The sequence below is a fragment of the Saimiri boliviensis genome, chromosome 9 (genome assembly GCF_048565385.1).
Source record: "Saimiri boliviensis isolate mSaiBol1 chromosome 9, mSaiBol1.pri, whole genome shotgun sequence".
In the NCBI taxonomy this organism is placed as follows: Eukaryota; Metazoa; Chordata; class Mammalia; order Primates; family Cebidae; genus Saimiri; species Saimiri boliviensis.
The window spans coordinates 8,533,175-8,559,473 of record NC_133457.1 but is presented as its reverse complement, the minus strand read 5'-3'; the positions used below and the strand labels follow the sequence as shown (position 1 = coordinate 8,559,473).

General features: G+C 39.8%; 1 protein-coding gene and 1 long non-coding RNA gene across 4 annotated transcripts in view; one reads left to right on the top strand and one right to left on the bottom strand.

Moving 5' to 3' along the window:
• LOC141585572 (uncharacterized) overlaps positions 1-16,257 on the top strand; it is a 77,061-nt gene extending 60,804 nt beyond the window's left edge. Inside the window, exon 2 of the long non-coding RNA XR_012519103.1 lies at positions 34-16,257. This is a non-coding gene — a long non-coding RNA (uncharacterized LOC141585572). The remainder of the gene's footprint in view (positions 1-33) is intronic.
• NEK11 (NIMA related kinase 11) overlaps positions 1-26,299 on the bottom strand; it is a 292,126-nt gene that overhangs the window by 31,945 nt on the left and 233,882 nt on the right. The window lies entirely within an intron of this gene.

The following is a 26,299-nucleotide window of genomic DNA, read 5'->3' as shown; positions in this document are numbered from 1 at the left end:
TGCTCTTCTGCCTTTTGCCATGGGATGATGCAGCACGATGGCCCTTACCAGATGATGGCAACTTAATATTTGACTTCCCAGCCTCCAGAACTGTGAGAAACAAATATCTTTTCTTTATAAATTACTCAGACTGCAGTGTTCTGTTACAGCAACACAAAATGGACTAAGTAATGACAATCATGTTGGAAACTTATGCTGTCATTGATAAGAAAGGGCCTGAGCATTAGGTCAAGTAACTATTAAAAAACTGAAAAATCAGGAACAGTGACAACAGACTCTTCAAATAGGGTGATTTAAATTTTAGGAAATTGGAAGAAGACTTTGAGAAAATCAACAAAGTCCTCTAATATATTCCGCAAAATGATCTTCTCTGATTTTACTATGCTTGCTCCTCCGTATCTCCCTGATCCCTAGACTTCTGTCCTCTATCCACATTCTCTCCTAAGGTGGGTCATCTAGTTTCATGGCTTTAAATACTCCCTTAAATTATCACACTTGTCACTTCCCTCCTAAACTCCAGACTCATGTATTCAACTAACTACTTGACACTTCTTTGTGGCTGTCTAGTAGGTAATAATCTTATAATTATTGTGCCCAGTCAAATTCCTATTCCTCCCTCTAAAATACCTTAACACTACTCAGTCTTCCCCATTTCTGTTCATGTCAGTTCCTATTCAGGTCAAAACCCTCTGAGTTATTTTTGATGCCTCTCTTTCTCATATTCTAGTAGTCTAGTTTCTTTCATAATCAGATCAATTAGTAAGACCTATCAGCTCCATTTTAAAAATGTAAGGAATTCTATGTAGAAGGGACAGTGTTTCTGCCTGTCTTCTTTCACACTTTGCACACCCAGGCCATCTGGAGTGAAATTGAAGTCTGCCCAGAGCAGCTGGAAGCCCCGGCTGCCCCGCTGCCCACGGAGGCCTCTGAGAAGGCCGACTCCAGAGGCCCTCAGCTCCTTGGAGGGAAGCGCCAACACAGTGTTGTTCAGCAGATGCCACCGTCTGCCATGTAAGTTAAATAAGGCAGACGGCAGCAGCTGAGGAGATTTTAGCCTCCTGTTCTAAACAATATTTTAGCTTAACAGCAGAAAATGTTTAACATGTTCCCCCCTCCTCCTAGAAAAACAAGCAATTTATCTTCAGGAAGAGGGAGAAAAAACACTTTCCACCAGTTCTGATGGGTCATCAAGTTTAAAAGCTCTCTTACCCCTAACCCTTCAGAGAAGATAACAAAGTATTTTTCCCTTTCTCTGGAGCTTATTTACTTTACAAATTGTTTCCACAGAAGTGCTACAGTAATGGCTACATATATATTTTTGTTTCTAGATTCATTAATGATGTGAGAAGTGTAAAACTCAGAGCAGAAGACTCGTTTGTTTTCAGGATTGCTTCTCCACTAGGCTTGGAGACCCCTGAAGGCAGAGGACCTGTTTGAGTTATCTTTGGACTCTTCACAGTCCTGGCACAAAATAGCACCTAAGCCATTCATTCAGCAAAAATTTTTAAACAATATTCCTGTCATGACAGATTCAACAATTTTTTAAAATTTATTTATATTACTTTTAGAGACAGGAGCTTGCTGTGTCACCCTGGCTAGAGTGCAGTGGTATGATCATAGCTCTCTGCAACCTCGTACTCCCAGGCTTAAGTGATCCTCCCAATTCAGCCTGAAGAATAGCTAGGACTATAGGAATGCACCACCACAACCCCGCTAATTTTTAAGAAAATATTTTTGTAGAGATGGTGCCTTGCTATGTTTCCTAGGCTGGTCTCAAACTCCTAGCCTCAGGCATTCCTCTCATGTTGGTCCCCCAAAGCACTAGGATTATAGGTATGGGGCATCATTCCTGGCTATAAGCAAATTTTTAATGAGCACTTAGTATGTGCCACATGCTACAGATACAGCCACAAGCCTCTGACCTCACAGAACTCATATTAAACAAATAAACAAGGTAATTTTAGATTTTTTCAGTGCTGCAAAATAAAAACAGGGAAATAGGAGAGAGAGTAGAGAACAGGACTGTTGAGAAGAAAGTCTGGAATCCCCAACAAGGTGGGTGGCAGAAAAGGTATTTCTAAGGGATTTGGCACAGAACCCCACTTTTTGTTTTACCACCAGGCCCTGGAATTTGAACCACCATCTTCTGGACTGACTCAAATGCAGAGGAAGCCAGGCCTGCCACTAGCATTTGTAAGACCAGCAGGAGTATAATTGGAGATCCACATGTGTATAAATAATTAAGAGTGTGCATCAAGCTAACAAACTGTTTAATAAAATACAATCTACTCTCTAGCTTGACAAATCAACTTTTCAAACACTAGGAAGAACAAGTTTGCACTCAGGATTCTCAGACTCCTCCAAGTTCTGCACTGGGATGTGGAAGAGCTGTGCAAGCCAGCCCTTGGGTTCCTGATCCCCGCCTCTTGGCATGTGCCTGTCTATTCTCAGCCTGGCTCCAGCTCCCATTGAGAGGAAGTTCTTGTACGCACATGATACTACAGCCCCTATGTCTAATATTTATCTATACCTTCTGCTAACAGCCACTGTGTGACCACCCTTGGGCTTAGGGATCCGCAAACTGACAACAGAGAATGGGAACCAAGGCAGAGGCTCACAGACTCTAGAAATGGGCATAGATCCATGTGGGCAGAGACCTGTGGAATCCCAGGTAAGCAGGGTGTCTTAGTTTGCTTGTGCTGCTTAAACAAAATACTATAGACTAGGTAATTTATAAATATTAGAAGTACATTTCTCAGAATTCTGAAGGTTGGGAAGTCCAAGGTCAAGGTGGTGGCAAGTTTGGTGGGAGCTGCTTTCTCTCTTCCAAGATGGTACTTTTTTGCTGTGTCCTCTTGAGGGGAAGAAAGCAGAAGGGCAAAAGGGAGCAATTATCTCTCTGAGGCCTCTTTTGTAAAGCTGTTAATCCATATTCCTGAGGGCTCTGCCCTCATGACTTAATCACTTTCCCAAAGTCGCATCTCTTAATACTACCACAATGAAGGTGAAGTTTCAACATGAATTTTGAAGGGGTCACATTCAAGCCATAGCGCAGGGTATGGCCTAGTAGAGGAAATGCAAGCTCTGGGTATGCAAGTCCCCTTTGCCCCGTAAACTTCTTGCTTCATGGGAAGGGATGTGGCTGGAGGGTACCCCTCTACAGCACAGGTCCCAGAGCACCCTTCTTGCCTTGAGTTTAGGGATAGTATAGGTGGTGGTGGTGAGGCTGCTTTTGCTCATAAAGAAAATCCTCTGTGACGGGGTGGGGCTGAGAATGACATTTGAATGGAAACTTGAATGATAAAGATGAGTCATCCATGCCAAGACCTGGGAGAAGGGCATTCCTAACCGAGAGAAGAGGAAATGCCCAGATCTCATAAGCTCTGTAGGGAAGAAACACCAATGGGAGTGGGTGAAGCCTAATTAAGAGAAGAATGGTAAGAGATGAGGTGAGATGGTCAGGCAGGAGCAGGGACCCTCAAGGTCAGGTAAGGGGGTTTGACTTTACCATGTGTGCAATGGGAAGCTTCTGAAGAATTGATACGAGTTTTGTTACAGCACCATCACTCTGGGTGCTGTGTGAAACGGATGAATAGCAAGAAGCTGCTGGCAAGGGCAAATCAACAGAAGCACCACTCAAAATGCCTCAGTACCCATTACATAAGGACTCTTGTGATTAATTCTTCCCCAAATTTTAGAGCCAGGAAAAATCCAGCTCTCCTACTAAGAGTTGTAGATTAGAGCTTCTGTTTTTAATCTATAAACAAATGCATGCAATGTCTTTTCATGACAATTCCAGCTTTATCATAAGGTCATCTACTGAGAAACCAGTAGGCAGGTTTCTCCTCTTGTCTAGACCACCTGAAAGCACATAGCTGAGTTTGCACTTATTTGCAGAGGAAACTGCTCATTTATCAATCTGGCATCCAGTCACAACTTTATAGCTAACTACCTATATGTTTTCATAAACTTCTCTCACACAGTATAAATTTTAAATAAATAACAATAGCTATTACCCATGTAAGTAGTAATAACTCAAGAGACTGGTATCTGACTAGTGGTTATTTCACCAGTGTGTGAAATAAACACTGGAAATTTTGTTTTTTGATGTATGTACATTATAACTGCAGGGCAGGTCATAAGAAGATTTTAAATTCACATTAGCTTTGCTACCACTAAACTGTGGGGACTGAGTGTTTCTAATTTACAAACAAATGTATGCAGTGTCTTTTTATGATCATCCTGACTTTATCATAGGATTGCTATAAGATATTTTAAGACATACGAAAAGGCATAAAGTGTAATACAATGACTACCTATATATCTAATTCCCAGTTTAAGAAATAAAGCATTAGCAAATACAGCTGAAGTTCCATGAATTCCCCTCCCAAATCATAATCCCTTCCCACCGGCAGAGGGAACCTCTATTCTGAGCCTGGTGTTTATCACCACCAAGAATTTAAAAAATACTTTTACTATACATACACAAGTATGTATCCCTTAGAAATGAGCAGTAGTACTGTTTTGTAGTATAAGAAGTAGTACTTATACCATTTACACTTTAAGTAAATGGTGTAAGTTTTTTCTTGGTTTTGCTAAAAATTGTTGATGTGTATGTCCTTTGATTCTATAGCTGATTGACTTTCACGAGTCATTCCATCATTATTTCTGTATTCATTCTCCTGCTGAAGTACATTTCAGGTTGTTTCTATTCCTTTCCTAATCCCCCTCCCCCAACACACATGCTTTTATTAATAAATCTTCTGGAACTTTCTTGCATACACCTCCTTGGATGTGTTATATCATAAAATATACAGAGAGAAAATTGAGCTTTTCAGACACAGGTTCTACATTAAATCATTATTTTCAGATTGACTTACCATTGCTCATATTCAATCCTTTACAATGGGTTCAAGATGGGTATTTTATAGTAATGGAGCATAATCCAGAGAGGGACAGAGTGATTTTTAAAATCAGAAATATAAAATTAAAAAAAAAAAATCCCTGTAAGGTAACAAGGAGCTCACCTGATTGAACACCTTCATTTTATGGACAAGAAAACCAATGCTCAGAGGGAGAGTTGCCTAGTAGTGAGCAGTGGGCTACCAGGAGCAGCAGATCCTTCACTGAGCCTCCACTGTGATGGACATGTGTACAAATGATACAAATTAAACTTCTTGCTTTCCCTTCTATTCTCTAAGCCTCACTAAACAGTGTGTCATGAAACATGGCCCACTTGATGAAGTCCTTCCTGGATGAATTACAATTGTGCTTCCTTGATCAATTCAAAGCCACATTTTTTTTTTTTTTCATTTCTGAAGAGTCAGTTTCACCTCAGCTTTACTGAAGTAGAAGCAAAGATCAGAAGATAAAACAATTTCTTTATCAAGCATAACTAGAATAACTAGATTTACAAAGGAAAAGTCTTTAAAAATCACAAAGACAAAGTATAAAGTTGGAAGAATTTCTCAAAGCAAGGATGAGTTCCCATGATGGGAAACTATTCAGTTCCTTTGATTAAGACTAAATTTTAAAATCTGCATTTTATTTGGTGAGATTCAACAAGGACTTTTTCTTTGACCAAACTTTAAGCATGTTCCTCTGAGGCCTCTTCTTGACTAGGCCTGGTCCTGGCCTGCCGAGCCCAGCTCAGCAAGAATCCCCCCATCCTTGATACCCAACCAAATCCTCTTAGTAATTTCCCATCCATGACCTCTTCAACATGCCCACTGGCTGTAAATCCCCAGCTGTCCCTACTGTATCCAGAGTCAAGATTAATCTCTCCCCTGCTGCAGTAGTCTTGAATAATGCCTTCCTTGCCTGTTTAATTATGTTTCATGCTTTTTTTCTTCAACAGATTCACCTCCCAATACCAAATTGTCACTGAGTCCCATATCCCAAACTGCCTGTAATTAGGATGATCATGTATATCTGTTTACTGAGACAGTCGCAGTGCATGCCTGACACAGGAGCACAATTACCAATGGCTGCCCAGTCTACTCTCAGAAGTGCCTTGGTTTGCACAATAAATTGTCTTCACACATATGAGGTGTGATATTTACTGGCTTGAGACACTAAGAAGAGGGCTTGAAAAATGGTGCTACAGCAATATACACAGAACAAAAGAGCAAATTCATGAAACTAAAGCACTCCCTTTTTCATAGTGCCTCCAGAGGCATAGTTATATTTGATTCATATCACATTCTATCCAAATTAAGTCTTTCACCATAAATAAAAATGGATGATTTTCACGAATTTCTCATTCAAACATATTCATACAATGCCTTTATCATGCCTCTTTTTTTGGGAACTACGATGAGTTTATTATAGAACACTGACCAGAAATGTGGCATGCATTCCAGAAAGAGTAGAGGGGGGAATGCGACAGAGAGGAGACAGATAGAGACCAGGAAGGCCAATGTGGTATAGGCTTCAGGAAAAACAGCTGAGATTGGGAATCGATACTTCATTCTCCAGAAATTGCATTAAAGGCATTAAAGGGCTGAAATGAATTTGCAAAACAATAACTGAGGCTGACATCTGCTCTTGACAGAAGGGGTGAATCAAGACTGAGCTGTGCTTTAGCATCTGCTGTGGGGAGAAAGAACAAGAGGGCAACGACTAAAGCTTCTCACCTAGAAATGCTGAGTTTTAAAATTGCTTTCTGATGCCAAAAGAGAAAATTCCTCATTAAGGTGAGGTTTGCTAAGTGATTTTGAGCAGTGGTTTGTTTGTTCTCACTATTTTCAGGTACTTGAAAACATTTTCAAGAGGCCCTTATTCTGCAGAGCTTTCTTAGGTCTGATGGAATGACGTGAGACTTACAACTGCACACTCAGTGAATGGGATCTCAGGCATGGGCTTTCAGACGTAAGATGTGATGCAGGGAAGAGGGGAACAAGTGAGATCAGATCATCTCCAAAGTTTCCTCTAACTGAAAAGTCTAAGATTCTGCCATTCAGTGGACTCTCTACACGGGTTTGCTAATTCCATTTTGCAGAAGGAAAGAGTCAAACAAGGAGAGGTCAAGGACACTGAAGGGGACCAGGGGCCTCTTCATCAGTGACCCACAGGGTCAGACTGACAATTTAGAAAAGAGGAGCCAAGGCCATCACAAGGATGCTCTACTGAAACTTCATCACATGGAAGTATGATGCCACCAGCAGCATTGCATCACATGTGAGCTGGTGAGACATGCAGAATCTCTCACTCCACCCCAGACCTCCTAAATCACGATCTGCATTTACCCAGACCCCAAGAGTTCAAGAAACACAGGCTCAGATTTGCAATTCTCTGCTGATTAGTGATGTTGAGCAGTGATTACCCTAAAAGTAGCAAGACTCTAGAAAGTAGTTACAACTATGAACTAGCTTTTTAAAAAATATAATTTCCAGTTTTATTTTAGATTCAGGGGCATACATGTACAGGTTTGTTACAAGGGGTTTTGTATATTATGTGATGCTGAGGTTTGGGATATGAATGACCCCATCAACCAGATGTTTACTCTGTTGATAGTTTCTTTTGTTGCACAGAAGCTTTCTCATTTAATTAGGTTCCACTTGTCAATTTTTGCTTATGTGGCAATTGCTTTTGAGAACTTATTCATATATAATTTCCCAAGGCTGATATCCAGAATGGTGTTTCCTAGGTTTTCTTCTAGAATTCTTATAGTTTGAGGTCTTACATTTAAACCTTTAATCCATCTTTAGTTAATTTTTATATATGGTAAAAGGTAGGGATCCTGTTTTATCTTCTGTATATGGTTAGCCAACTATTCTAGCACCTTTATTGAATAGGGAGTCCTTTCCCCGTTGCTTATTTTTTGAAGACTTTGTCAAAGATTAGATGTCTGTAGGTGTGAGGCTTATTTCTGGGTACTCTATTCTGTTCCATGGTCTATGTGTCTGTTTTTGTACCGGTGTCATGCTGTTTTGGTTACTTTAGCCTGATAGTACAGTTTGTTTGAAGCTGGGTAATGTGATACCTCTGTCTTAGTTCTTTTTGCTTAGGATTGCTTTGGCTATTTGGGCTCTTTTTTAGCTCCATGTGAATTTTATAATAGTTTTTTCTAATTCTGTGAAAAAATTATGTTGGTCATTTGATAGGAATAGCACTGAATTTGTAGATTGCTTTAGGTAGTATTGCCATTTTAACAATATTGATTCTCCCAATTCATGAGTGTGGAATGTGTTTCTATTTGTTTGTGTCATCTATAATTTCTTAGCAGTGTCTAGTAGTTCTCCTTATAGAGATCTTTCACCTCCTTGGTTAGATATATTCCCAGGTATTTTATTTTTTGTGTGGCTATTGTAAATAGGATTGCCTTATGAACTAGCATTGACAGAGATTTCTAACATTCTTGTAGGATCAGGCCAGCTTTCTAAGCTGGGAGACATTGTTTCCCATACAGCATCCTCTACTGAAGTACTCAGCTTTCTTTTCTACAACATGAGTTTATATCTGATAAATGTACTATAAAGAAGCCACCATCAATTTCAGGCTACGGCTCTCCTCCCTTTTCTCTCTTTCCCTCCTCTCCCCCATCTCTGGAGGATAGATTTGCATTAATAGGCTCATGTATACAATAATTATCCCACCCTCCTCCCCCCACCATTGCCCCAAGGTCAGTGGGCTAGAAAGATGTGACAATGTCTCTAAAGCACACTAAATTGTAAGTGTTACAATTTCCACAGTGTGGGCACTGTCTGTTCCCAATCAGCTGGTTTTGATGGGCATCTTGGATATATTCCTATAATTCCTTCTCTCCTACCCATGACTTAGGAAGGAGGTCTATGATGCTCATGCGCTGGAGCTAGAAGCAATAACTACGCTGCATATTTACAGACATTCTATCGAGGGTATTGACAACAGCACCTTAAAAAATGAAACATCTTCATTTTAGAGCACAGTGTGGGTGATGCAAACTGCCTAAGATGCTGCATTAATGTTGCTGTGTGACTCCTGTCTTTTCCTGCATTTGTCATTCTTCTGTGCAAATATACACGGTATTTTTTTTTTCTGCAGATGTTTTAGAAGCACAAGAAATACATCTCCCTGCAGCTGACACTCAAAAGGTGTGAATCTTTTCCAGCACCTCTGACATTGCTTTTCACTTTAAAGTTGGAAAGTATATTTATCATGTACAAAGTAAAAGAAGCAAAAAAGAAAAGCTGAGATGCAAGAGTTTTTAAAATAAAATCTTTAGAAGATAATAGCTAAGTCATTCAAGTGAAGTTGTCTACAAAATCTCTCCCATCTAATCCTGAAAATTAGTCTTTGAGGTATCTCCTATAATCACCTCATATTAATCATCACATTAAAACCCAGTTCCTCCCTGGAGCCTTGCATCTTATCCAAAGAGAACAAAACAATGGGCACCTGAAAACTTCCCCTGGATTACAATCCATTTAGGATGACCAAAGATCTGAATTACCATAAATTAGCGAGCGAACTTTTAGAGACTCAAGGGGACAATAGAGAATAAAAGCTACTTTGTATGACCTCATATTTCATTCATTCATCTCTCCACTCATCCAACAGCTATTTGTTAAGCACTGAACTTTGTGTTGGGGAATTGGCAATGAACCAATGAATCCTGTCTAAATCATTTATCTTTTTTTTCCTATGGACAAAATGCAATAAGGAAATCATGTAATCATATCTACTTAAAAAAAAAAAAAAAAAAAAAAAAAAAAAGCATGGTCTCATTCTCTCACCCAGACTGGAGTCAGTGGCATGATCATGGCTTACTGCAGTTTCACTGACTCAGGCTCAAGCAATCCTCCTGCCTCAGCCTCCTGAGTAGCTGGGACTACAGGCATGTGCCACTAAGCTTGGTTAATTGTCTTTTTAATTTTTAGTAAGAATGAGTCTCGCTATGTTGTTCAGGCTATGTTACCTGAGCTCAAGTGCCTTTAAAAATAAAATGTTTTACCCTCCTAATTCTGAACAAAAGGGTAGCTCTCTTTATAACATTCTTCAGGATGTCTGGCAAAAGACCCACTTCCTAAATTTACTCACCATCCATTCTTCCATTTAGGCAGATAATGTTGTCAAAAAAAAAAAATAGAAAGCATTTGTCTTGTACCCAGATGTTCCAGTTCATAAAGAATCTTGGTGTAATTCTGAGAGGTAATGAAACATCACTGTTCGGGGCTTGTGTTTAATGAGAACACCTTCCTGAGCTACTGCAGGTAGGAGGAGAGGGGGCTGTTTTAAGACATCCATGTTTCTGACAGTGGAGGATCCATTTTACCCTGGATTTCAACTAGGAAATGACTCTACGCAAATAATTACTTTTTTAACAATCCAAATAATAACACCAGAGCCCAGCTTGTGTTGCTTTGTTTCTTCCCCCAAAGATTCAATTAGGAAAGAGTTTGTGTCAATGAATTTTCAAATGCCTTTCCCAGGACCATGGCAGGTAGAACATTCACACAGAGAACAAGAATCCCAAAGTTAGAGAGTGGTACTGTCCAAGCAAACAGCAAAAGGCATTCTCTAAGAATTAAGTAGCACCAAGCATTTCACCTAGTGCATGAGAGCAGGGGTCCCCAACCCCTGGGCCGAAAACCTGTGCTAGTCCATGGCCTGTTAGGAGCTAGGCCACAGAGCGGGAGGTGAGCAGTGGGAGAGTGAGCATTAGATTCTCATAGGTGAGGGATCTAGGTTGCACACTCCTTATGAGAATCTAATGCCTGATGACCTAAGGTGGAACACTTTTATCCCCAAACCATCCCCTGCCCCACCCCCACCCCATCCTTGGAAAAACTGTCTTCCACAAAACCAGTTCTTGGTGTCAAAAAGGTCAGGGGCTGCTGTGTGAGATGATGCCCAGGTTATGGAAATCATCCAGTAGCAATTAGACTTAAATTGAATCTTGCGAATCCTCAGGTGCACGTATAAACTTTTGCAAATTATAAAAGGACTCTGTTACAAAGAATAGATTATCCTAGTTCAGAACAGAATGGGACATGCAGAAGACCATCAGCAAAATGTGTACCATGCAAGGAAGAGAAAACCGTAGACCAGATGGGAGAAGTCATATGGTGAGAGGGGAATCCCCAGTTCTTAAAGACGGAGGTGTAAAGTTATTGTGCTCACTTACTCTTGTCCTCTGCCCCCATTCACTTAGCCATCAGAATTTGTTTTTACATATTTTTGCATTCATAAATTGTTCTCATGCCAGAGTATAAAGCTGGTTACGTTCACAACAAATCCTTCAGGTGCTTTAGACAGTCCCGAGTTAAGAGCTGTTTTATTATATTAAGACTTTCTTGACTATTATTTCTGCTGCCTAAAGAATGGGCAAAACAACTCAGCAGAACCCCTACTAAAGACTGATGAGGCTCCGCAGTGAGTTACTAATGGATGCTATTCTGCATCTTGCCTTTCTTAAAACATCCATAATAGTGATAGTGCTTTACCATTCCTTGATTAAGAGGTGACCATAAAAATAGAAAGTCAAAACACAGTTAATTAATGCATGACAGTAGAGAAGCATACTCATCCAATCAGCCAAGGGCATTCCTGTCATTTACTCCTCGGAGAATTTAAATCAAAGTCTACCTTCAGTTTTGCTTTTATTCCTTCTTCAAGGGTCACATATTTTTAATTTTAAAGAGAATCAAACATTTAACTTTAATTAAAACTAACAGATTATACATTCTCTAGGGACTTGAAATTTTACCACTGAATAGAGTTAGACCCTTGGAAAGCTACATAGTTTAGTTCATTATAGGACAGCTTTTTATCACCAAAGAAGACACCTTTATAAAATTCACATCTACATTTCATGGAGAACTTCTGAAGATATTGTCTTGCTCAATATACTCTAAACAAAACATCACAGGAGAAACTCTGTCTTCCCTGAAAAACTGGCAGCACATTTGCATTTTGATAATGAGAGCTAGGAATTGTATCATGTTTCCCCTTTTTGACCTGGCTTCCTGGAAGCACAGAGCCAAACTATATATTCACACAGCAACTACTGTCAGCACATTAAATTCCTCACTTTCCCTTTTATCTTCACTTTCTATAGATATTACTTTATTATTAGCCTTACTGTACATTGCATTTTTGTAAAAGGGAATTAATAAATGTCTCTCAGGTAACTCTGAGTTAAGCCCTGGTCAGCAAAATATGCCATACATATGCATCAGTTGGTAACTTGATTTTCCAAAAATACATTTTCAAATGAAATAGAGTTTCAGTCTCTCAAAGGCAAAGACTGTCTATTTCTTTCTCCACTCTATAGCAGTAAAAAACTATTCTCTGCAAATAGGAGAGGCTCAGTAAAGGACACTGAAGGCCACAAGAGTTCACACTTGCTTATTGAAGGTTTGGTTTCTATTTCTTGAAAGCTGATGTAACTTCGGAGACTATTTTTAATTCCAAAATAGGAGCGACAGGATAAGAAGATAGGTGGAGGGCTTCTAGTTTCTCATTTTCCACATAAGTCACTTAGAAGGCGTCACTCCCTCCTAACAAGTAAAAAGCTGAACAGAGTTCTTAAAAAATCAACAACTCTTTTAGGATCCATTAGAGAGGTGAGCACACAGGGCAAACCATGCCCCCAGTACTGGAGAGACAGGCAGGTAAATTCATGGAGTCATGGCTTACCAGAGTAAACTCGCAAGTAGAAACCATTGTGGGAACCAGTGCTGGGGTAGGAAAACATGAACTGTAATTGATGAATCCATGGACACTCAGTGTGGACAAATCTGAAAGCTAAAAACTCCAGGGAAACCCAGTTACACAGGGTCCCCGTAATTGTGTGAGATATGCCTGCAGGAACTTGACGATATTATTCCAGTAAATATGGGAGAAACAGCCCTCCATGCTTCCAGTAGGGGAAAAGAGAAAAACATTTTGAAACATGTCATTGCACTCTGTTCTTCTTAGCAAGGCTTGCTCTTAGGAGAAATCAGTTAACCAGAGCCTAATCTACTAATCAGAGCCTAACTGGCCCAGGTAAAAGTAAATGTCCAACTCTAGTTAGTTCTAACCTTCCATGTGGAAGAAGAAAAATACCCAACTCTAGCCCACTCAACATGAGAGAAGGGAAATACCCAACTATAGCCCACTTTAGCCATTTTGCCCCTGAGAAACTGAGAAACACTTGCAAAGTTCACAGCCCAGAGGCACAGACACATTAAAAGACAGAGAACTTACTACTAGGAGCGTAGAATGCTTTTCCTCTCGCTACACTTACCACAACATTACTAAAGGCCTAGTTACAGCAGACTTTTTACTCAGTGTGACATGTTTGGTTATCAAGACAAAATTATATGACATGCTAAAAGGTAAAACAACACACTTTGAAAAGACAAAGTGCCAGAACAAGACATGGCAGGGATGTTGAAATTGTAAGACTGGGAATTTAAAACAACAATGATTATGCTAAGGTCTCTGATGGATAAAGTAGATAGCATGGATGAAAAGATGGGCAATGTAAGTAGGATTTCTTAAATCCTAAGGAAAACAAAACAAAACAAAACAAAACAAAACCAGAAATGCTAGAGATAAAAAAGGAGGGCCCAAGCCAAAATGGCTGTCTAGATGCAGCCAAGAGACAGGGACATTGGGAATACTGGGATACTCCAAGGAGATCTATGGAGAGAAGGCATTGAGAATGGATAGAGGGAGGACTCCGATGCTTAGATGAAAGGGGAAGAAGCTGGGAACTCTGCATGGGGCTGTCAAGCACCAAGATTCATTCCTGCCCCCAGTGACTCTTTGGAAAAGGGTGAGTACAATAGGTAAGGAATGGCCTGCTCTTGCCATGAACCTCTGGAATCCTAGCAGCAGAAGACCCCAAGACCCCAAGGACATTTGAGCTGGCAGGGAGAACTGTTTAGAGAGGTGGAAGGGGTGAGACTCAGCCTGTGCCGAACTCAGAGGGTTTGGTGTGGGAACACCTGCAGTGGAGCCAGGGACATCCAATTTTCCAAGGCTCACCATGCTCCTTCAGGAGATTTTAGGTATCACTGTTGGACCTAGGCAGAGCAGGGCAGTCTTGTCTGTGGAATGGGGCTAGTCCAGTTTGAGCATTCCTATGTCTGCTGGCTTCTCCTGGGGCCCCACCCTTACCATTCCTGCTAGCAGTGCAGCCTCAGATGCCCAACCAGGATACTTCCCTGGGGCCCTCATCTTTCACCAGCAGGCCACAGTTGGCTATTGGAGAGCGCCAGCAGACCCACCCCTACCAAAACACACCAGCTCACCTGAAGCTTCCCTTCATGGTTTTGCTATCATGCACTCACCAATGATCTTCTGACCACTGTTTTGCTGCCGTGCATGTGTAGGCAAACTTTCCCTCCCTCCCCTGCCAGTGTGCATACCACAGTACTGCTTCTGCTGGTGCAAGCACACCCCAGTGCCCCCTCCACAGATGTGTGGGCACCTACCATGCTGCCACCACAAATGCATGCGCAGATGCTGCAAATCCCTCCCCTGCTGCCTCCAGCACAAACACACACACAAATGCTGGCAACCCACCCCTGCTTGTGCCCCACCAAGTCATGCTACTGCCACCACCAGCATGAGTGGGTGCAGGAATGCCATCGCTCCACTCCCACTGATGTCCCACCCCAACTGACACATGTATACCCCACGACTCTGCCTCAGCTGCTGGCATGTATGAGTGAACGCAAATCCCACTGCCATTGCCCCAACAGAGCTCTTTGGCCAGCACCAACTATTGGCACGTTGTAGCTAGCAGACTAGAAACACCTCAACCCCTCCCCTCTGCCCCCCAGTGCGGTAGGTTCCTAACCTCAAGAGTCTGGAGAACAAAACTCAGGGACTGGTGCCAGCCTCCAGAGATAGAGCACACAGCTCAGCTTTTCCATAAACAAAGCCAGAGGCCTGAACCCACCCTGTACCACAATCAAACTCCCAAGGGCATCAAAGAAGACAAAAGCAAAAGACCCATGCAAAAGAAAGCAGCTTCAAAGATTGAAGAAACATCAACCCCCAAAGATGAGAAAGAACCAGGACAAGAATGGTTGCATCTCAAAAAGTCAGAGCGTCTTCTTACCTCCAAAAACTGTGCAAGTTCCCCAGCAATGATTCTTAACTTGGCTGAAATGACAGACGTAAAATTCAGAATATGGATAGAAAAGATCACTGAGATTCAGAAGAAAGTCAAAACCCAATCCAAGGAATCTAAGGAATACAATAAAACAATACAGGAACTGGAATATGAAATGGCCATTTTAAGAAAGGACTAAACTGATCTGATAGAGCTGAAAAACTCAAAGAATTTCATAATACAATTGCAAATAGTAACACCAGAATAGACCAAGCTGTGGGAAAAAATTCAAAGCTCAAATGCTGATTCTCCAAATTAACACAGACAAAAATAAAGAAAAAAGAATAAAAAAGAACAAACCTCCTAAAATATGAAATTATGTAAAGAGACCAAATCTATGACTCATTGGCATCTCTGAAAGAGAAGGAGAGAAAGCAAGAATTATGTAAAGAGACCACATCTATGACTAAATGGCATCTTTGAAAGAGAGGGACAGGAAGCAAGCAACTTGGAAAATATATTTTAAAATACTGTTCATAAAAAATGTTGCCAGCCTTGCTAGAGAGGCCAATATTCAAACTTAGGAAATGCAGAGAACCCTAGTCAAATACTATACAAAGATGAGGATCCCCAAGACACAGTCATGAGATTCTCCAAAGTCAAAGTGAAAGAAAAAATGCTAAACACAGCTAGAGAGAAGGGAAAGGTCACTTACAAAGGGAACCCCATCAAGCTAACAGCAGACCTCTCAACAGAAACCCTGCAAGCCAGAAGAGAGAGGGGGCCTATATTCAGCATTTTTAAGAAACAAAATTCCAGTCAAGAATTTCATACCCAGCCAAACTAAATTTCATAAACAAAAAACAAAAATATCAAGAAAAATCCCTAAGATCCTTTTAAGACAAGTAAATTCTAAGGAAATTCATTATCACCAGATCTACCTTAGAAAAGATCCTTTAGGGAGTGCTAAATATGATAAGGAAAGACTGTTACCAACCACCACCAAAACACACTTAAATATATAGACCGCTGACACTATGAAACAACTATACAATAAAGTCTGCATAATAACCCCAGCTAAAAACATGATAACAGGATCAAATCCACACATATCAATATTAACCTTGAATGTAAGCAGACCAAATGCCACAAAAGGCACAGTGTCGAGTTGGATAAAGAAGCGAGGCCCAACCATATGCTGTCTTCAAGAGACCCATCTCACATGCAAGGACACACAAAGGCTCAAAGTAAAAAGACAAAGAAAAATCTACCAAGAAAATTGAAAATAGGAAAAAGCAGGGACACTATTCTAACTTCAGACCAACAGACTTTATACCAGCAATAATCCAAAAAGACAAAGAAGGGCACTATACAATGGTAAAGAGTTCAATTCAACAAGAAGACTAACTATCCTAAATATATATGCACCCAACACAGAAGCACCATGCTCTGAGAGACCTATCAAGGGACTTACTGTAGATAATCACACAATAAGAGTGAGAGACTTCATCATGCCACTGACAGTATCAGACATAACCGAGGCAGAAAACTAACAGATATTCAGGACTTGACCTTGACATTTGACCAAATGGACCTGATAGACATCTACAGAACTCTCCACCTCAAACAAAAGAATATACATTCTTCTCATTGATATGTGGCACATACTCTAAAATCAAATGTACATTCAGCCACAACACAATTCTCAGAAAATTCAAAAAATTCAAAAGCATATCAACCAAGCTCTTAGTCCACAGCACAATAAAAACAGCAATCAATACAAGGAGATTTCTAAAAACCATACTATTACATGGAAGTTAAACAATCTTCTCCTGAATGACTTTTGTGTAAGCAATGCAATTAAGTTAGAAATCAAGAAATTCTTTGAAACTAATGAGAACAAAGATACAACATACCAGAATCTCTGAGACACAGCCAAAGTAGTGTTAAGAGGAAAGTTTATAGTGCTAGATGCTCACATCAGAAAGTTAGATCTCAAATTAACAACCTAGCATCACAACTATAAGAACTAGAAAAACAAGAACAAACCAACCCCAAAGCTGAAGACAATAAATAACCAAAATCAGAGCTGAACTGAATGAAACTGAGATGTGAGAAACCTCCAAAAGATTAATGGATTCAGGAGTTGATATTTTGAAAGAATAAGTAAGACTGATACACCATTAGCTAGAATAATAAAGAAAAAAAGGAGAAGACCCAAATAAACACAATTAGAAATGACAAATAGGGCTTTACCATCAACCCCATAGAAATAGCAAAACAAAACAAAACAAAACAAAACAAAACAAAACAAAACAAAACAAAACAAAAACAACCACCACCAAAATCCCTGAGAGACTACTACAAACATCTCTATGAATGTAAACTAGAAAACCTGGAAGAAACTGATAAATTCCTGGAAACCTACAACCTCCCAACAATGAACCAGGAAGAAAATGAACTCTTGGAAACAGACTAGTAATGAGATCTGAAACAGAATCAGTGATAAAAAGCCTACCAATAAAAAAAAGTCCCGTACCAGAGAGATTCACAGCTGAATTCTTCCAGATGTATAAAGAAGAACTGGCACTATTCCTACTGAAACTATTCCAAAAAATTAAGGAGGAGGGACTCTTCCCTAACTTACTCTATCATGCCAGCATCATCCTGTTACCAAAATATGGCAGAGACACAACAACCACAAAACTTCAGGCCAATACTTTTGATGAACACAGATGCAAAAATCCTCAACAAAATGCCAGCAAACCAAATCCAGCAGCACATCCAGAGAAGGTTTTTGATAAAATTCAACATATTTTCATGTTAAAAACCTTCAGTAACTAGGCATTGAGGGAACATATCTCAAAATAATGAGTCATCTATGACAAACCCACAGCCAACATCATACTGAACAACCAAAAACTGTAAGCATTCTCCTTGAAAAACAGAACAAAACAAGGATACCCATTCTCACCATTTCTATTCAACAAAGTACTGGAAGTCCTAGTCAGGGCAATCCGGAAAGACAAAGAAATAAAAGGCATCCAAATAGAAGGAGAGGAAGTCAAACCATCTGTTTGTAAACGATATGAATCTATACCTGGAAAACCCCACAGTCTCTGTCCAAAAGCTCCTAAATCTGATAAACAACCTCAGCAAAATTTCAGCCTATAAAATCAATGTACAAAAATCAGTAGTATTTCTATAAATCGTCAATGTCCAAGCTGAAAGCCAAATGAAGAACACAACCTTAGTCACAAAAAGAACAAAACATCTGAGAATACAGTTAACCAGGAAGGTGAAAATTCTCTACAGTGAGAATTACAAAACATTGCTCAACGAAATAAGAGATTACACAAACAAATAGAAAAATATTTCATACCCATGAGTAGGAAGAATCAATATTGTTAAAAGAGTCATACTGCCCGAAGCAGTTTACATATTCAATGCTATTCCTATCAAACTACTAATGACATTCTTCACAGTATTACAAAAACCTATTTTAAAATAATAGCCAAGACAATCCTAAACAAAAGAACAAAGCTGGAGGCACCGCATCACCTGACTTCAAACTATATTACAAGGATGCCATAAACAAAATAGTACGTACTGGTACAAAAAACAGATCCATAGACCAACAGAATGAACAGAAAGTCCAGAAATGAAGCCACACACCTACAACCAAGGACATGGATGAAGCTAGAAACTATCATTCTCAACAAACTGACACAAGAACAGAAAACCAGACACTGCATGTTCTCACTCATAAGTGGGAGTTGAACAATGAGAACACATGGACACAGGAAGTGGAAAATCACACCCCAGGACCTGTCAAGAGGGTGAGGGGATAGGAGAGGGATAACAGTAGGAGAAATACCTAACGTAGATGACCAGTTGATGGGTGCAGCAAACCACCATGGCATGTGTATACCTATGTAACAAACCTGCATGATCTGCACATACACCCCAGAACTTTAAGTATAATTTGAAGAAATTTAATTTAAAAAGGAATGTAGATCTGGATTAGTTGTAAATGTATACTGACAATTCTAGGGCAACCACTAAAAAAAGCTAACTGATATGCTAGAAAGGAGAGATAAGGAAATCTGCTCAATTAAAACCATAAGAAGAAATCAATAGCATACTAGTTAAAAACAGATGGTGTGTCCATAATATAGAGTATTTTGCAACAGTTAAGTAAAATGGCGAAGATATATTAACTTTATGTAAAAGGCAATCTATTGTTTTTAGAACCAAATTGGCCTTAAAAATTGTTTAATGCAAAAAGCTTACACATAACAAAATTACACCCTCGAAATATGATGTGCTCTCATCTCTAACTTTTCCTTCATGATTCTCATGATAATGTACTACAGGTTGAGTATTCCTAATCCAAAAATAAAAAAATAAAGTAAATAAAAACTTTTTGAGCACCACCATGAAGTTCAAAAAAAAAAAAAACAACAGCAACTCATTGGAGCATTTCAAATTTCAGGTTTTCACATTAAGGATGCTGAACAAAATATTCCCCAATCCAAAAATATCCCAAATCTGAAAGACTTCTGGTCCTAAGTGTTTCAGATAAGGGATACTCAACCCATTCTATTCAAATCAGCCTTAAAAATCTTTATTTGCCCTCTTTAAAAATAAAAGGCAGAAAAGGACTGGAAGATAAAAATGGAACAAAGAACAGAGATAACAAATAGAAAATGGTAAGAAATAGGGTAGACATTAATCCAGCTACATCAATAATCACTTTGAACACCAATGATCTAAATGTACCAATTGAAAGATAGAAATTGTCAGGGTGGATCAAAAAATAAGGTCCAACCACATATTAACTACAAGAAACTCACTTTAAATATAAAGACACAATAGATTAAAAGTAATTGGTTGGAGAACAAGACACCATGCTAAAACTCAAAAAGAAATCAAGAGGAACCTTAATAATTTTAGACAGAGCGGATTTCAAAGCAAGGGAAACTATGAGGAGTAAATAAAGGCGCTGCATAATAAGAAAGAAGTCAATTCTCTAAGAAGTCAAAACAGTCCTTAACACACATGTTCCTTAATGTGTATATGCCTAACAACAGAGTGTCAAAATACATGAAGCAAAAACTGACAGCACTATTAAAAAAAATAGATAAATTCACTATCATCATTGGAGACTCAACATCCTTCTTTCAGAAACAGACAGATCCAGCAGATAGAATATCAGAAAGGACACAGTTGAACTTGACAATACTATTGATCAAAAGGATAAAACTGACATCTACAGACTACTTCATTCAACAGCAGCAGAATACAAATCCTCTCAAGCTCACATGTAATATTCACCAAGACAAACTATATTTAGGGCTATAAAAGACATTTGGAATTTTTAAAAATATAGAAACCATACAATGTCTGCACTCAGACCACAGTGGAATTAAATTAGAAATCAGTAACAGAAAGATAACTGGAAAATCCCGAAACACATGGAGATTAAACAACACACTTCTAAATAACACACGGGTTAAAGAAGAAATCTCAAGAAAAATTTTAACATATTTTAAATATTTAACATATTTTGATTAAATACAAAATAGGCTGAGGTGGGAGCTTCACTTGAACCCAGGAGGCAGAGGTTGCAGTGAGCCTACATTGCTTCACTGCACTCTAGTCTGGGCAGCAGAGTGAGACCCTGTCTCAAAACAAACAAATAAACAAAGATCTTTGGACCATTCTTGAAATAGATCAAGTTGCCAAATTTGGGTCTCAACTCCCATGATACACCATTACCTCTTGTTCTGGGGGCAGGGATCTCTGTGATTGTTGAACAATCTCTGGCTGCAGCAAAGAGCATGCTTGCTTCTGTGAGATTACGTTTTCCTGCAGACCAGCTTCTATGAGCACAGATGGACAGAAAAACCTGCGATTTCATATGGAGTGGGAAAAGCTAGGGCTCTAATATTCTTCCAGTTTTTCTAAGGTTTTGCCCATTGTTCTGCACCTGACTTTACCCAGAGTGTTTCTGGCTGCTCTGCTTGCACATTCATGTTACACAAGGGCAACTTACCTGCATGTGCTCCTCACACCCAGCGGGGCTTAATGAGGGACAGGTGCAATCCTTGCCTCTACCTCCAGCTTATCAAGAATCCAAAATAATCTCTTGGTAAATTTTTTGGGTCAGTATCTTCATACCATACTGTCAGAGTAAATCTGCCTCCTTTCTGAGGTTCCAGGCATGGGGAGCCAAATACAGCAGTTTATTCTGAGAAGTGAAAGGTTCATGTTCCATGCTTTCTCTTTCTAATGTGGCAATTTGAAAACTATTAGGCAAAACTTAATGATACAGAAACAATGATACAAAACTTCCTGCTTAGCCTGTAGTACCTGGTGGTGTTCAGGGTTTTCAACACTGAATAACAGATTATAGATATTTCAAAATACTATAGGAACAGCTGTATTGATTTATTTAATTTTATCATAAGCATGCCTAATTGTTTAAAAATAGCTAGCCCTCAACCAGGAAAAGTACACTTTACTACAATTCAGGCATGATCATAGTAGAAATCAAATACATATAACATACTTTACTTACAGCTCTAGGAACAAAAAAGAAACATGAACAAGAAAGGGTCAACAGGAGCCACTAGGAACACCGAAGTGGCCTTGGCACTAAGCCACATAAATACAGTCTGCGAAGTCCCTGAACTCTGCGAAGTCCCTGAACTCTGCTCCCACATGCCCCCTGCACCCTCAACCCTGGACATCTGTTTTGCAGGTGATAATAGCTAGTGAACCCTCTTTAGGATTGTTTCCTTGGAAGCAGGATTTCAAATCTGTGTAGTGAAAAAACTGACAGAACAAATATTTTCATAGTCAATTAGACACTAACTCATGAAGTCAGGGGCTGTAGAATGGCAACTGAAGTGGCCAAGAAAGAGGGGTAGAAGGGATGGTATTTACTGGGTGACCACTTAATACACAATGTAGTGCTATTTTTAATTATCCCTCCATTGTACAGCTGAAGAAACTGAAGCTCTGGGAAGTAAAGGGACTTGTCTAGGACCACAGAGTAAAAGTAGCCAAGTTGCAAACACAGATTGCTCAGATCCTAAAATCCACATTGTTCTCATTACAGCGATTTATCTCTCTGATGCTTCCTATCATTATTGGAACGGAGCCAATGGATTTAGGGTACAAATGTGTTAAGTGTCAGCCGGCACAGACGTGTGTGCACACACACACAGAAATTGTTTATTTAGAAAATAATACACAAAGAAGACTTTTGTGAAGGAAGATGAAAGCCCAAGGACATAGATATTACACAAGGGTGACTTACCTGCATGTAAAGAAGCGGAAGAATGACTAAGGTGCCCCATGTTAGAAAAGTTTGTTTTGCTTCTGAGAAACGTGGGAAAATGAGAGATGCCAGAAAACTGGAATGGAGCTGGGGATGAAGACTGTTTTTTAGAATAGAGAAGTTTTACCCTCTAGTTACTTGGAGCGCCCTTGGCTGACAAATTTCAGCCATCAGCCCTCTTCAAGAACTGCCCTCAGCTTGGCTCAGCTCAGCTCAAAAACGGCCTCGTCAGGGTTCATGCCCTTCCTGCATCCTGTAGCCAATGACTGGTAGATGCAGGGCTCTTGAGCTCAGCCCTGCTCAATTAACTGCGCAGGGCCATCCCAGCTTAGGTGTACCCTGTGCTGTTGCCCAGACCTTGCTGAGATGATACCACGGCCCACCTTCTCTCTCTGCCTACTCCTGTTTCCTTCCTTGCCCCTCCATAAATGGATCCAGAGAGCTGGCTGCCATCTCCAGAAACCTTTTGACATGAAAATAATCTCAGAGCCTCTTTTCCAATGAGCCCACCTGCTAAAGAGCATTTTTAAAGAACAGAGATGCGTAACGGTTAGTTTGAAGTTGCTTATGTCCTTGTGACAGGAGGCTTTTATTGCTAGCTTTAAAATATTTTTTAAAAATCAAGTGTACTCACAGAAGATTTGGGTGACTAAGACTATATTATTCAGGGTTCTCTAGAGGAACAGGACTAATAGGATAGATTTTTAAATGAAAGGGAGTTTATTAAGGAGTACTGACTCACACGATCACAAGGTGAAGTCCCACAATAGGCCGTCTGCAAGCTGAGGAGCAAGGAAGCCAGTCCGAGTCTCAAAACCTCAAAAGTAGGGAAGCTGACAGTGCAGCCTTCAGTCTGTGGCTGAAGGCCCAGGAGCCCCTGGCAAACCACTGAAGTAGGCCCCAGAGTCCAAAAGCTGAAGAACTTGGAGTCTGATGTTCAAGGGCAGCAAGATTCAACACCAGAAAAAGGTGAAAGTCAGAAGACTCAGCCAGTCTAGACCTTCCACGTTCTTCTGCCTGCTTTATTCTAGCTGTGCTGGCAGCTGATTAGATGGTGCCCACCCAGATTAAGGGTGGGTCTGCCTTTCCCAGCCCACTGACTCAAATGTTAACCTCCTTTGGCAACACCCTCACAGACACACCGTTGATTGGATTTGTGTCCTTCAATCCAATCAAGTTGACACTTAACCGTCACAAAGCTTATCGGGAAAAATGAGCTAGATTTTTTACTCTAGATCACTATGGGCCAGAATTGGGACAATAGGGACAGAAGCCCAGAGGATGAGATCATACCACCCAAGAGTTTGTAGAAGTCTTAGGAAAGGTTTTGAGCTATCATAGGGCATGTCCTAAAGGTTTAAGTCAGAGTTGCCTAGACCTGGAGAGGCAGGGACAAGCTGGCTGACATCTGGGCTACAGTTATGCTACTGAACCTCAGCTTCAGAGAAAGATGATAAGTCATTCCTAGAGCAGGGAAATAAATACAACAGGTTCATTTCAGGGAGAAGTGCAGGAATCTGCTCACTCCTTTATAAGAAATGAGCCTCCTCTGAACTTCCAGGGTGCTGGCTCCACTCAGGTGGCTCCTGGCATTGGCCCTCAGTATTGTAAATCACACCTCAGGTGTCCAATTTCCCAAGCTAGATTGTAAGGTGTCTCTTTGTTCTATGCGCCAAAGCATTAATAATCTAAAACTGATGACAATAAAATCAGCAGCCCTAGACTCCTCCTAGATATCAGAGATTTAGAGCACCATGAACCCCTACTCCTCATTAAGTTAAACAAAAATTTCTGGCTAAATAGCTAAATGAGAAAAAAAAAAAGTATCATTTTTATCAATCTTTGCAAGCAACACCATTTGACCCCCAGTAAGCAAGGTTTCTGATAAGCTGTGTTGGACATCTTAGCTGAAACCTGAGGCTAAAAGTAGTTTCTTCCTTTCCACTCCAAATTTAGATATGGGGACATTTTGTGTACTTTAACCTCAAGTGTATGTGCTGTAAGACATGATACAGCTTTCTAAATTCCAAATACTATATGAAACCAAGTAAAATAGACCACACAATGAAATGCTATATTTATAAAAGAAAAAAAGTAGATATACGATAGATGGACGGATGGATGGATGGATGGATGGATAGATAGATAGAATAAACTCCAAAAGTTTGATAACATACTTTGTGGGGAAACATCACTCTCATACATTGCTGGTGAGAGTGCAAAGTGGCTTCTGGAAATATCTACCAATGTTATGTATGCATTTATCCTCTAACTAAGCAATCTCACTTCTAGAAATCTAGCTCAAAGATAAACTGTCAATAAAACCAACAAACAAAGCTGAATGTGCAAGGCTATTCATTACAGCACAATTTGTACTAGCTAAAGATTGCAAATACTCATACGTCCATCATTAGATTACAGGTTGATTACACAATAGTACATGTATACAGAGGAGAACTTGGAAGCTGTAAAAAGAAGTATTCTACCATATGCTACTGTGCTCCAGCATATATTGCTAAATAAAGGAGACAAAAATGTATGTAATATGTTACCAATCTGAATATATTTTTAAATGAAAGAATGACCCATAAAATTTTTACACATCAAAGGGAGGAAATAGGGCAAGGGATCAAGAATCGAAGCCAGTCTTCGTTAAACATGCCTTTGAAGGGATCTGACTTTGGACCCATGGAAACATGTTACATAATTAACAAACATAATAAAACAAAAGTAGTTTCAAAAACTGTGAAGCAAAAGAAATCAATAAAGCTATGTATACCCACACATAGAAGGTGATTCAGCTGACTATAGACCAGAACAGGCATGTGAGGAGATTACTGAGCTGAGGGAGAGAAGCACCTGAGAGGATGAGAGAGAATAGTACTTGGGGCTCACACTGGGCCAGGCATAGTGCCTCTTCAGACCTTCATACTTGTCTAACTGGTAAACCTGGTCATTCATCAGCAATTGCATAGAGAATCCCAAAGGGTCTTGCTGCAGTAATGGGAAATAACCAGCTAGAGCCTATATGCTTCCCTGGTCCTACATAAGAAAGCTCAAAAGTAAGAACCAAAAGTATCAAACTGCTTCCAAGCAACTAAGACAAAGATCCAAGCTCTTTATTGGAATACAAAATTATCCAGCACCCACACAGGGTGAGTCTTAGCTCACAATGTCAAAGACATCAAAATAATTAGTATAACTATACCCTACTTGTTGAACTAGCTAGAGGAAATAACGAACATGTTAAGCAGAGACAAGAAAGATGTGGCTGTAACAAAAAGACTCAAATCAAACTTCTAGAGATGAAAACTTAATGTCTAAGACAAAGAACACAATGAATATTCTAGTCAATTTTGCTATGAATCTCAAATGGCTTATAATGTCTACTTATAAACATACACTGAATGAGGTTAACAGATCAAACATTGCAGAAGAAAAGATGAATACATTTTAAGACGCAGCAAGAGAAACTATCCAAAATGACACACAGAGAGGGAAAAAAGCCATGAAAAAAAAAAGCATAGCACCAGTAAGCTGTGGGGGCCTTCAGAGAGGCTACACGTTCAATGTGTAACTGCAGTTCCTGAAGGGGAGAACACATATCCCTGCAAATATTTATTTTTCCTGTGCTGACTGCATCAACTGGCAATGCAAAGGTGATTCAGAGAATGTCACCACAAGGTGATGCCATCCCTGTCATTAAACTATTTCTTAGGGCCCAGATGTTTTTCAGGTCACTAACTTTTCAATGGAAAAGTGGGCCCAGAAGCTTCCCCAGACTCTCAGACCTTTTCCATGGTTTCCCATTATTGAGCTTTTTAGTGAGGTGGATCTGATCCCTAGAAATCTCAATAGAGCAAGACGAAGGAGCCTCCCTCTACTCACACTGTTCCCAGGAACTAAGGCCTCCCAGC